Source organism: Macaca nemestrina, chromosome 5 (genome assembly GCF_043159975.1).
Source record: "Macaca nemestrina isolate mMacNem1 chromosome 5, mMacNem.hap1, whole genome shotgun sequence".
Taxonomy (NCBI): Eukaryota; Metazoa; Chordata; class Mammalia; order Primates; family Cercopithecidae; genus Macaca; species Macaca nemestrina.
In genome coordinates, this window is record NC_092129.1 from 105708021 (window position 1) to 105720824 (window position 12804).

At 36.7% G+C, this 12804-nt stretch overlaps 1 long non-coding RNA gene across 1 annotated transcript in view; it reads left to right on the plus strand.

The window, feature by feature from the left end:
* The window catches only part of LOC139363362 (uncharacterized), a 41228-nt gene that overhangs the window by 21131 nt on the left and 7293 nt on the right, over positions 1 to 12804 (plus strand). The window lies entirely within an intron of this gene.

Below are 12804 nucleotides of genomic sequence, written 5' to 3' on the forward strand. Positions count from 1 at the left end.
CCAAATATATTCATAACTAGTATGTGAATGTGGAGTTTAGTATGAGTGACAAATCTAAAAACGCAGCATGCTATTTCATAGAGTGCATTCAAAAGTAAAGTCAAGGAGAACATTCTCCATGGGAGGCCTGTTCAGACATCAAAGTTCTGGATAATATTGACAAGGCTCATAAATTTGGAGGGGAAACCTAGTGTATTGCCTAAAAACTAAATCACATATTTGGAAATAATTGAAAATATTTGTACAACTATGATCAAGTATCAAAAATTAATCAACAAAAGAAATAAGGAATTTAGCCAGAGTAAGCAAACTAACATGATTTGAAATTCAGACAATCCTATTTGACAAGGAAAATATAGAAAACAGATTTTAATTCAGGTCCAATCTCTGGGACCAACCTCCACTTTTGATTTATACATGGAAAGCTCTTCAACTGGAAAAGAGTAAGGACTGAGCAAAAGGTGAAATAGCAAGAAGAGTGCTGAGGGAAGAGACGCTTGTGGGTCTTCTATACAGTGATAGACAATTTGGGTCCCGGAGAACCTAAAAATGGACAAGCTGTGACCAAAGCTTAGCCCATGATTTGTTTCAGCACCCTGCTGACACTTCTTGAAGAATAATTCCAACTGTGTCGCACAGGGTTTTGCCAGATGAAAAATGTAAAATGTCTTTCACATTAAGATTACATGTGCTATACAGAAGTCACTGAGTTTACTGAAACTTTTATTAAGCATATTTGACAGCCCAGAAATAATTTTCAGTTACCACAGCCTCTTAAAGACTGTGCTTTTTTCTAAGCTATGATAACTGAAAAGGTCCAAGGACATCAAGACTTCTCTGGGAAAAGTTCTAAAGGGGAGAAATACTGGTAATTCAGTGCATTGTTGATGTTCCAGCTATAAGAGTTTCCAGATGAGAATGAAGGTATCTACATAGAAAATATTGGTAATTCTAATTCCAGTGTTAAATTTGAGTGATTTTCCAGGCTCAGTGTCTCATCCCTATAATTTCAGCAGTTTGGGAAGCAAAGGAGGGCAGATCACTTGAGTCAGGAGTTCAAGACCAGCCTAGCCAATGTGGCAAAATCCCCTCTGTAAGAAAAACAACAAAATTAGCCAGGCATGGTGGTGCATGCCTGTAGTCCCAGCTACTTGGGAGGCTGAGACAGGAGAATCACTTGAACCCAGGAGACGGAGGTTGCAGTGAGCCGAGATGGTGCCACTGCACTCCAGCCTGGACAACAGAGTAAGACTCCATCTTAAAAAAGAAAAACAAGTTTGAGTGATTTCAGAGCAAACAATTAATTACTGAAAAATACAAATATAATTATCTTCTTTTGTCATGAAGAGATACTGAAGCCATGAACACATGGGAAAATACCTTTTTCCTGAGGATACGGCCAGCCATGCTCCCTAGATGGGGGCATATTGGAACAATTTTCCCACAAAAGCCCGTGTTCTGGTTTCCAGAACGTCAGAAGCCATTCTGCGGTAGCTTCAAAAAGAAGATTCTTGGAGAAAAGCCTCATGTGCCAGTGAAGACTTTTAAAGAGATTTCTTCACCTTTCAGTTTTGATGAAAAAATTCATAATGTTACAGCTGTGACACCAAGAATTTTCAAACATGCCAGCATCCACTATTAGAAAAGCTATCATATCTGCTGCTCCTGCTCCGTATCACTCTTTGGCCTCTTTTCTGTTTTATATTCATATGGCACATTTTTAAATCACTTAACATACTATGTACTTTTTACATATGTTTATCATCACAGCAAAGACTTTGTTTTATTCACTTTGAATAAAACATCTCTAGTGCTTAGATTATGGAAGAAACATAATTACTCGATATGCTGCTTTTGACTAAATGGATATAAAATTCATATTCTCATTCTTATTTTATAAGAAAAAAAAACTCTGAGACTCAGAGAGATTAAGTAATCTACCCAAGGACATATAGATGTAGATAATCATGTGGCAGATTCACTTGCTTTTTCCAAAGTGTTAACAACTTCAGCTACTTGGAGAAAAAAGCTTTCAGCAAATTAACGCTGTATTTGGAAGAACACATAGTTTAGATATCTCATATTCACTGCATGTATTACATCTGCTGAGCATTTCCTAGCCCATATATATATATGTATATATTACTACATATATATATTACTATATATTCCTAGCCCATATATAAATGTGTGTATATATATATTCTACACTTTTAAAAGAGAGATGCCTCAACAGGGAAGATTTGCAGGAAAACTCTAGAATGATTTTTAGATATCATTTTGTTTTATTCACTTTGAATAAAACGTCTCTAGTATCTAGATTATGGAAGAAACGTATTAGTTACTCAATATGCTGCTTTTAACTAAATGAATATCAAATTCATATTCTCATTTCTATTTTATATGGAAAAAGAATCCCTGAGGCTCAGAGAGACTAGGTAATCCACCCAAGGACAAATAGATGTAGAATAGTAATCACTGGGTGTCAACATAGGTTAAATACCAACAGACCATGATGTGATCACTGTTTGGGGAGGATCACTCTATGATGATTATGACAATGACAATAAGAACAGACACTTGGACAGTACTGACTGTGGACTCCGTGCTTTCTGAGCATACACAGTTGTCACTAACTCATCTCATCCACACAGAAACCCTCAGAAGTGTAAACTATTATCATCCCCACTTTACCGATAAGAAAACTAAGGCAAGAAAAGTAACTTGCTCAAAGACATACAGTAACTGTACATACTTAAGCCAAGATTAAAACTGAGGCAGGCTAGCTTGGAAGTCTGTGCTTTAGCTCTCTGCTTTCTTGACTTGAAAATGATAAAGTGTGTCTTTATTCAGCAAGCCACTTGGCAAGTCTTGGTCTTGAAGACAACAGAAGATGTGTGGATTGAATTAAAGCAAATTAGCAGGGTTTATATTTTATTAAACAAATTATGTTAAGCAATACTGATTAATTAAACAGTGTCACCTTAGAGGAAGGCTCCTAGACACATACCACAAGGTCCATTCTGTTCAGTATTTACATCACTTGAATGAATATACAGATAAGCTCACCCAGTTAGCTGATTTCACCAACCTGCAAGGCTCTGCAAAGGTATAGAATGACATAGCTTTAAAATAACTGTGAAGCACCTCACTGGAAGGAGAGTGACAGTGTTCAGAGAAGGGCAGCAAGGCTTCTTTTGAATCCTCCACCAGTGTTAACGCTCTTCTTTTCCTCTCTCCTCCTTTAGCACCACTTCCTTTTCCTGTTTTAAGCTACAGCCTGTATCATGGTCTACTGGCGAATTGGCACTTGCAATGGGTTTGCTCTAATTTAGAATCACTAATGATGGTAACCTTTCTGTTACCCTGCTCCCCACTAAATACTGAATAGTTCTCCTATACCCAGGTGGATAAAAAAATAAAAACAGCTAAGGCAAAGTATCTTTCTAATTCCCCACCTTCTCATAATACCTTTAAAATCATTCTATCATAGTCACCTGGTAAACAGCGTTCTGCTCCCACGTCATTCACATTAATATTTAATGTTTGATCGATTTAAATGCGTAGAGTTGCAAGTGCACTCACAAATTCTGGGTAGTTTCCATTTGAAAATAGAAGGATGACTCACCAGGCTCTCCTTTTCCTGTAAACAAGCTTAGTGCAAAACACTTGAGCCCTGTGTGTTTTTAATGTCCCTGACTTCTGAATGTTCCTGCGTGATAGGGGTGGATTAATGGCTCAAGCCATGTAACAGTAGGTTGAGGACAAACCTTGCAACTGCAAGCGGTGTTGTTTCCTGTAGACAGGTGGAAACCTCCTCGGCTTAGGGCCCAGGGATGCGCCCTCTGCTGGCTCTGGGCCTTCTGCGCCTTTGTTCAAGGGCTTCGGATGGCATCCACAGCTGGAGAGAAAGTGGAAAATACTAAGAGGAAGTAGCTAACGAGCTCCGGAAATTCTGCCATTTCCTTGACAGAGGTCAGCATATATAATAGAGCTCCTTCACCCCACCACATCTGCCCTGTCCACCTGAACCTCCTGCGCCATAAAACAAAACACAACCAAGACCCAATGTGGACCGCAGAGAAATTTGTTAGAGCTGTTGTTTCACTGGGTTTGACATCGACTTGAGGGAGCGGGACGTCTAAGCTACCTTTAACAAATAGCATCATTTATTAATGCCTCTCTGTGCCTGAAGCAGCTCATTTGTTACAGTGCCTGGGAACACGGCCGTTGAGCTCATTTTCAAAGAAAAAGGAAGGAGGACACTGGAAAATGTTTCCTCTCAGGCAGACATGCTGATGAAAAGTTGCTTGGTGCATGTCCAGATTTCTGTCTCTTGCTGAATTTTTAATCTTGTTTCTCTTGGACGAGCCTCACCTCTCCGGTTTTCACCACTGATACATGTGTAGGGGTTATGCTATTCTGCAACTATAGATTTTGTTTGAGAGGGGCAGCACCTGGAAAAACTGGCTAGGGAAATAGTGGTATTGTTTTATTAACTCCCTTAGCACAGTCTCTATTCTTTACAGCTTACTTGAGAAATTGTGTTAATAATAAAGCACGTTTGCAGGGAGTAATTATAGTTCATAGACTTTTCCTTGCTTTGCTGAAAAGGCATTACATTCAAATGGATGCCACATAGCAATGTTGTACATTCAAAGAGGAAAAGAGGGTTAGGTGTCTTAGAACTACCTAAATCACTCCTGTAATTTGCGATGTGGAAAAGGGAGTAAATGTCCTCATGTAAAATTCAAAAGAAATACTGGGACAATATCTCCCATAGCAACAGCTGTTTTAGAAGTTCCGGCATGATTAACAAGCGTCTGTTTCATCTTTTTTTCCTTTGTTTAAAATCAGATTGCAGCCTGCTAAATCAGCAGGTCAAAATAGTACTAAGGCTTTCACCAAAGAAAAATGTGACTTCTATGGAATTGCTTCGTTTTTCTGTTGAGATCAATTATTTGCAGTATTGTTCATCTGTTTTTAATTAATCATTAGCTAACCATGATTAAGTGAAGAAGTTGTTTTAAAGAATCAAAAAATATTACTAAAATAAAAATTCTCTATCTTCATTAATATTTACACCAATTAACTGACCAGAATACATTTCAATGCAATAATAGCTGCTTGAATTTACTGTTGATACACAATGACATTTGACTTTTGAGTCAGTGGGCACATTCCAAGCCTGAGTTCCTCAGACAGCCTACTCTGAGATGGAATGTTTATTTGAGATAGCTTTTAGGAGCAATACCTGTGGAAAGAAGAAGTAAGGAGCAGACTTTAACAGTGACCCTGCAATACCAACACTAACAGTCTCAGCAGACCCCACAGGTGCTCTGAAGCTAAAAAGCCCTTCAGAGACTGGCTAGTCTTCCTACTCTACAGTGACCAATGTTTGAATGTGGGCTGCTTCAGACAGGGGATGTGGTACCATCCCCAAAGAGGATTGATAGCTGATGACCTTCTTCCAGCAGCACTATCAGCAGCTAAAAGAATAATTCCTGTAATCCAGAAGAGAGATTGGGGTGGTATGTCACTAGTCCACCATAGTATATATGCATAAAATCTAACACTCATCTTTTTAATAAAAGTCATAGAAATTAGGGAATGTAACACAAAACCAAACACAATCAATATTATACGAAAATTATTAAACATTTTGGAGCTGGGAATAAAGCACTTGATCAGAGTTACAGTACCTATTATTTTCTTAACATATCTGGAAAAATAAGAAATTTAAACTTATTAAATTCCCATAAAAAATGAAATAACCACTTCTGGGAAGAAAAGAATATTCAAATACAATTACTCAAAACATGAAAATTAAATGTGTTCGTTTCTAAAGTAAATTTCCACGCAGAGGTTATTTTAATTATTCAGCATCCACATGTGCTATAAATGTGCTTAACTTAATAAATGTACCTTCTATAAATGTCTTGCATTAGTGCAATGTCAGTTACATTAATTATCATTTTAGAGTCTGCTTTTGATTAAACTGTGTATGGTTAAAATACAATTAGGATACACAAACATCGTGTCTCACTTATGAATATTTATAGATGTCATTTTTAGCAATTACTTGCATCTTTATTTGATAGCAATAAAATGTAAACATTCAAGAGTACTGGGAGTTTCTATACAGATTTTTTTCTGTAAATAGTATTTGATAAGGACTAAGCATAATATTTTCATTAACTATATACTTGAATCATCATCATGTAAGTGATATGATTAAGAATTCAGTATATAGTATTATATCGAATAGTCGTTTACATATAATTAATGTATAAATTGCATTGCAAGATAAAAAAGTCATGAAGAAAATGTGTGACTCTCTTTTGTATGCTCCAGGAGGCCAGGGCAGTGTCTACATCTGTTTTGCTTACCACTGAATCCTTGGGTCTTAACGCATCTGGCATATAGCAGGCTCTCAGTTTTAAGAATTTGGTGAATATTGAAGGGATTATAAATCTCAGTTTTAAAAAAAGCAAGTTTTCTTCCATTTCCAAAAATGAAAGAATCTGATTCATGGTTGTTTTCAGGTTTAGATAAAAAAAATTAAGAATAAACATTTTAATGGCAAATTTGAACTTACATATTTAAGTTAATACGTTCCTTTCTTTCTGTATTATTTCACACATTGAAACTGATCTTCCTTTTACTTAAAAGTTTTATTTTCATTGCAAGATATCAAAATGAAACTCAACTCCAATTTTAATACCATATTACCTAGCAAACATACTAAACAGCAAGTGCTAAAATTTTGTCAGCAGGATAAATAAATAAATCCTTTTAACAAAAAGGATATTTAAAAGTTTTATATATTTGCACTAAACTTCCAAATTTCCCAAAATGTTCTTAGAACCCAATTGAGTTTCTCCAAGAATAAGTAGGAAAAAATTAAAGAAAAAATATAGAATGTGTATATAAATGGAATTGCCAAAGTCAGCCATGTTATTACAAAACACCAGGATAAACTCAGAATGAAAATGACCCTTAAAAGTTGCAAATGAGTATGTTTTGCTGATTTGGAAATACCCAAATCCAACCACCCCCATGTCTTAAGTACTATAGTTTACTACACTTTTTTCTAGAAATAGAAACATAGCCACTCTATATTTATGTTCTATTAGTGGCTGAGTTTTGGAAGTCATGCCAAGAGGATTCCAGAAATGAAAAAAAAAGATTTTGTATGAGTCATCTATTATGAGCCTCCATAAATCTACATCATTACCAAAATATGACCAAAATTGCTATGTAAATACCCACGAATTGGAACAGATGAGAGAAACAGGGTATTATGTTAGAATTCAATTAGTTCTAATATGGTAAGAAAGCTACATTCATCTTGGAGTCCATGAAAAATTTTTTGCTGTTTTGGGGGATCTTCTTTTTAATGATATGTTGACTTGAACAGAAGGCTGATGCAGGAGAAGATCTGTGGCACGGGCTTGTTACCCTGTAGTGTAACCACAACAGTACGTGATGGCATGCTCCATCCTCCCTGCATTTCAAGGCTTAACTTTAAATGGTCAATATTTACATAGAATACATGAAGACAAGACTGGAAATCATTTGAATCGCAGTCCTCAAAAGAATAGCTTTCCATTATTTTCTAACATATGTTGGATTAATATACCTCTAGGAGTTCTTTAACCAAATTATAGTCGCAATAGAGTTTTGAATACAAATAAATATCTCATTTCCTTAAGTCTATGGCTAAAAGTCACTTAAAAAAGACATATTTTACACTATTTTAATAATATTTTACTTCTAATTTTATTTGTTTCAAAAATTTCACTGAAGAATCCTTTTAGAAAAAACTATTCTAGAAATTCAAGTAGGAATATTTCAGGTCATTTCCATTAACTAGTTACACATTACATATTTCATCTACTAAAAACCTAATGCCATTCCCCCAAAACACACACATATGCACACACCCCAATCTGGAACCTAACAGGAGGTTAGTAAATGTTACATCAGAAGGTAGTGGCAATTCCTGCTAGTAGCTTGTATTAAAACCAACTGATACAGGCCTAAAAGTAGGAAAAAGAGTTATTTCTTTAACTGATCATCTGAAATATATCACTCTAAGACAATTTTTTGAGAGACAAGCACTTAAACACAATTCACTAGCTCAGTTCTAAGACCAGAGTCATGTTCATGAAAATGTGACAGAACCACATATAAAGGGTGATTTTGGAACAGAGTATAATAAGACTAAATGCCTCATTAAGACAAAAAGTCCTGAGCACTTTATGTGTTTGTTAAATTTTGCCATGACCTCCATTTTACAGATGGCAAATCAAAGCTTAAAAGAGTCAGGTAACTTACCCATAAATCCACTGCTTATAAATGGTAGCTTCAATCCAAGCTCAGGCTGTTTGACTCCAGTGCTCACATTTTCATACAGTGACTATACAATGGAAAGAAAGACACAGACACAGACACAGACACACACACACACACACACACACACACACACATATTGTCAACCATTTCTATTCTGTGGTATTTTTACTATTCTAGGATTTTAAAAAATAACAGATGAAACTGCCTTTTCATTGGCACATGCAATTTTTTAGACAGAAGATACCACAAATATGTGGAACAGATAAAATATAAAGTACTATATAATTAATATCCATGGTAAATAATATAGACTAAGAACAACATAGAGATAAGAAAACAGGGCAGTGACGTGGACTGAAATAGTTAGAAAAAGATTTTCCAGAGGCAGTAGACTTGAAATGGATTTTGACATTTGAGTGATAATTAGACAGTTGTATTTGAGAATGGAGACTATTCCCATCTGAAAGAAAACCACACAATTAGCTGTACAATAAATAAAAATTAGAGTAGATCACCTTAGTTGTATAAAATGTAAAGAGCACATAAAGTTATACAACATCATAATAAGATTATTAATACCAATTACACTTAAAGGTTATCTATTTTGAATAACACTAACGACTAAGTTAGAGAATACTGTGTTTGAATACTTTGTGATTTATGTATATAAAATTCAAGAACAGGCAAATAAAATTAATCAACTACTAAAATAGAAGTCAGGCCAGGCAGGGTGGCTCATACCTATAATCCCAGCACTTTGGGAAGCCCAGGCTGGCATATCACTCAAGGTCAGGAGTTTGAGACCAGCCTGGCCAATATGGCGAAACCCTGTCTCTACTAAAAATACAAAAATTAACCAGGCTTGGTGGCACATGCCTGTAATCCCAGCTACTCAAGAGCCTGAGGCAGGAGAAATGCTTGAATCTGGGAGGCAGAGGTTGCAGTAAGCCAAGATCACCACTGTTGCCTGGGCAACAGGGCAAAACTCTGTCTCAAAAATAAATACATAAATAAATAAAATAAAATAGAAGTCAGACTAGATGACTACTAGACAAGAGGGTATTGACTGGGAAGGGGCACAGGAAAACCTTCTGAGGTGCTAGAAACATTTTGTCTTGATTCGGGTGGTGATTAGACAGATGCACATAAAAATTCACTGAGCTCTCCACTTGAGATTTGTGCACTTACAAACTTCCTCTTTGTGAGTTATATGTAATTAAATAAATCAATAAAGATTAGAGTCTTTGGCAGGAAACAGGGTTATTTAGTGTAATATATATTTACCATTAGAAAAATGTTTACTGACCACATGGACTACAGGGTAAAAAATGAAAATAAGAATTTTTAAAAATCTCTCAAGATTACCAATTCCAACTGTGGCCTTCACAGATAAGAAAACTGGCACCAAATGGATGCAAAGACTTGCCCCGGGTCACATGGCATTCAAAGGCTAACATGGATTAACATGGTTGAAAGCTTTTCTATCCTTTGGTCATGCCTCCATAATGTATTTCATGCACCACATATTTCTAAAAAGAAGCCTGATACATTCTTGAATTCTTAGTAATATTTATTTTCCGGTTTCCATATTATTGCTTGCTTTGGTCACACTTATTTTTCCTCCCTCTTCTTGACCTCTCTAAACTGAATTATTTCAATCTTTCCTTGAAATTGAATTTTACTCATTTTATAGAAATTTGGCAACTGTATTTCTTCTGAGACTTCAAAGAAATTCCCTCCATTACTGAGACTTACGCCTGAGTCATTTCGTGCTTATCAGCATTCTTTCATGTGCATAATCTTTGCTCCTTTGCTCCTTTGCTCTCCGTTTAGAGAAAGAGGTGATGTCGATATTGATGCAGACAACATCGCTCCAGGTAGATGTGTTCTCCCAGATCCTTTTGCCTAATTTACCTACCACTGATCTCCAGAATAGCTGTTCACAATGGCATTCCCTACCCTCCCCCCAACAACCATCCTCCTGCTATTCTCAACTACTTCTGAGACTTCAACAATGAAATTTGCCTATGAGAAAACTGCTAAGTGCTTTTTCTTTGTATGTTTTTCATTCAAGTAACTCTCAACTCAAAACAGCATTCTCTAAATTCTATGTGTGGGGCACAAGTGTCTTTTTTGTAGAGATCTTGACACTACTTAGATATGTTAAGATTTGTTGAAAACCTTTAGGCAAATTCACATGCCATGACATAATTGAATTACCTGCAGAGCAATCCCTTGGCATATTAATAAACAACTGTAAATGGCCCAAAATCAAATATGTATTCCTGAAATAACTAGATGCAATGCATGGGTACATTTCTTGTCATCATATTCACAGATGAGTACAATCTATGTTTCTTTTTTTTTTTGCAAGTCTACTATTTTACCTATAATTAGAGATATAGCAATCTGATGAGCTTTAAGCTATTCCAGCAATCTTCAGAACAGTTTATAGTCAAAGGCAACAGATCCCAGAACTTTGTTATTCACTGCCAACTTTTCCATGGGCCGATTTGGTTCATATTCCTCTTTGTTGACGTAAGTATGACAATTCAGATGAAGGCAGATTCAGAGACCTCTGATCCATAACAGCTGAGAAAATTCTATCATCACTCTAGATGGGCTGTGCCAGATTTCTTCCATCTACCGTTTCAGATCCACTTCCACCCTGATCCATCCTACTCTGTGTTCCAGGAGGCTGATTCGAATGGACCTTTTCAAAGAGTCCCCTTGCCTTCTTGTTTCCTGTTGTATTGGCCAGTGGAGAGCACCAGTAAGACATAGGGGGAAGTAAGCAGAATAAAGCCTGAGCATTTTTGCCCCTGGCTCCTTGGAGGGAGGACCACCTCAGCTTGCTCTATCCCATGAATGAAGATCATTTTTCTGTCAGGCTGCCTTTTCCAGACAATCTGCTCTGTCTCTAGATTCTATCACCACTTCCTTCCCTTACTCCTTTGGGCCTAGGAATAACAGTCTCCACTAGTTCTGGGTTCTTGACTTCCCATATGGTTTTCCTTGCCCACATCTTTTCAACTGACCCCTGTATTATACTTTCTTCCGATTACTCAATTTGAGTGTATCTGTTTTGTGCGGGGACCTTAATGATCATTCAGCTTCAATAAGCCAGTGAAAATAACTTTGGAAATGTGGCCCATCTGGAAAAAAGAAATGTTTCATTTGCTTTCTTTCCATCTCCAAGCACACAGAGTAGTAGAGTATTAAGTGAGCATCAAACTGCCACATCAACCTGACTGTCAGTCCCAACCTTTTGCCCAAAGTCTCCTGATAGTAACCACCTAATATAAATTGGAGTGTTTTAGCACTCAAAAAAGCAATTGAGACATATTACAAGCTTGTCTGAATTTCTGTTCGAGAGGAAATTGCTTTAAACCATAAACCCCCGAAGCTGAGTAGTATGTTGGTTGTTTAATCTTCCCTGTATAGTAGGATTTATGGACTAACTCATGATGGTGATGATTGATGAGAAAGTGAAAATAAACCCTGCTCATAATTAAACTGTGCTTCTCCTAATAGAATGTTTTCAATTATACCTAGCAAGGTCAATAGAAAACAATGTTTTCAGTATAACTCCAAGTCCATCTTCTGAGTCAACTGCTGCTTTCCCACCAATGACATCTCAGCCCTACTGCAATCTTTTGCCTCTCAGACAAAGATTATTGAGGTACCCAATTGCTGAACTGCTGCTGCTCCTCAACAGCATCAACAGAAACCTGGTGGCCACTTCCCTAAGCCCTCCTGAGAATCATTCAGCACAAGCCTGAACCCTATAAAAAGCCCCTCCCCATCCTCTCTTATTGAAATACCCCACAGTCCCTTTTGTAGTATGTTTTCTCAGGCTCTGATAAGCTACATAAGCCTCACTTTTTTGATATAGCAATATTATAGAACCATCAAGAATTGAATCCAGGAACAGATGCTCCAGTCTTACTCCCTTGACCTCTTTACCATTATTGTGCAACTCTTGTGAAATGTGCTTTCACTCACACAAGCCAGTACACATTTACCTGTTTACACAAATGGCTGAGAATTTACATTGTCCTGGAGGGTAGCCCTTAACAATAACTGCAGGAAGCAGAACTATAACTATTTCATCTCCTTTATGCCAATCAAGACAACTCTGAGATGTGACCTACATGTTTTTCTTTTCAGAGCTTCCCTGTGAGACTGAGCCAAAGTTACTGTAGAATTTTGCTTGATAACACAATTTTATCTGTCTGATTCCTTTTCCCTATTAGTTCAGCTTCCTCATTTCCCACTTGGTTTTTCCAGGGAATGCTTCTTAACACTTTTCCATGAATTTTCCTCTGATAGGTTGCTTCTAAAGAACTCGAATTATGACAAAGGATAACAGAACTTAAATGGCAAATCAATACAATGAAGGCTCCTGGAGGAAGTGATCATCTCAACTAAGATTTAAAGAAGCTG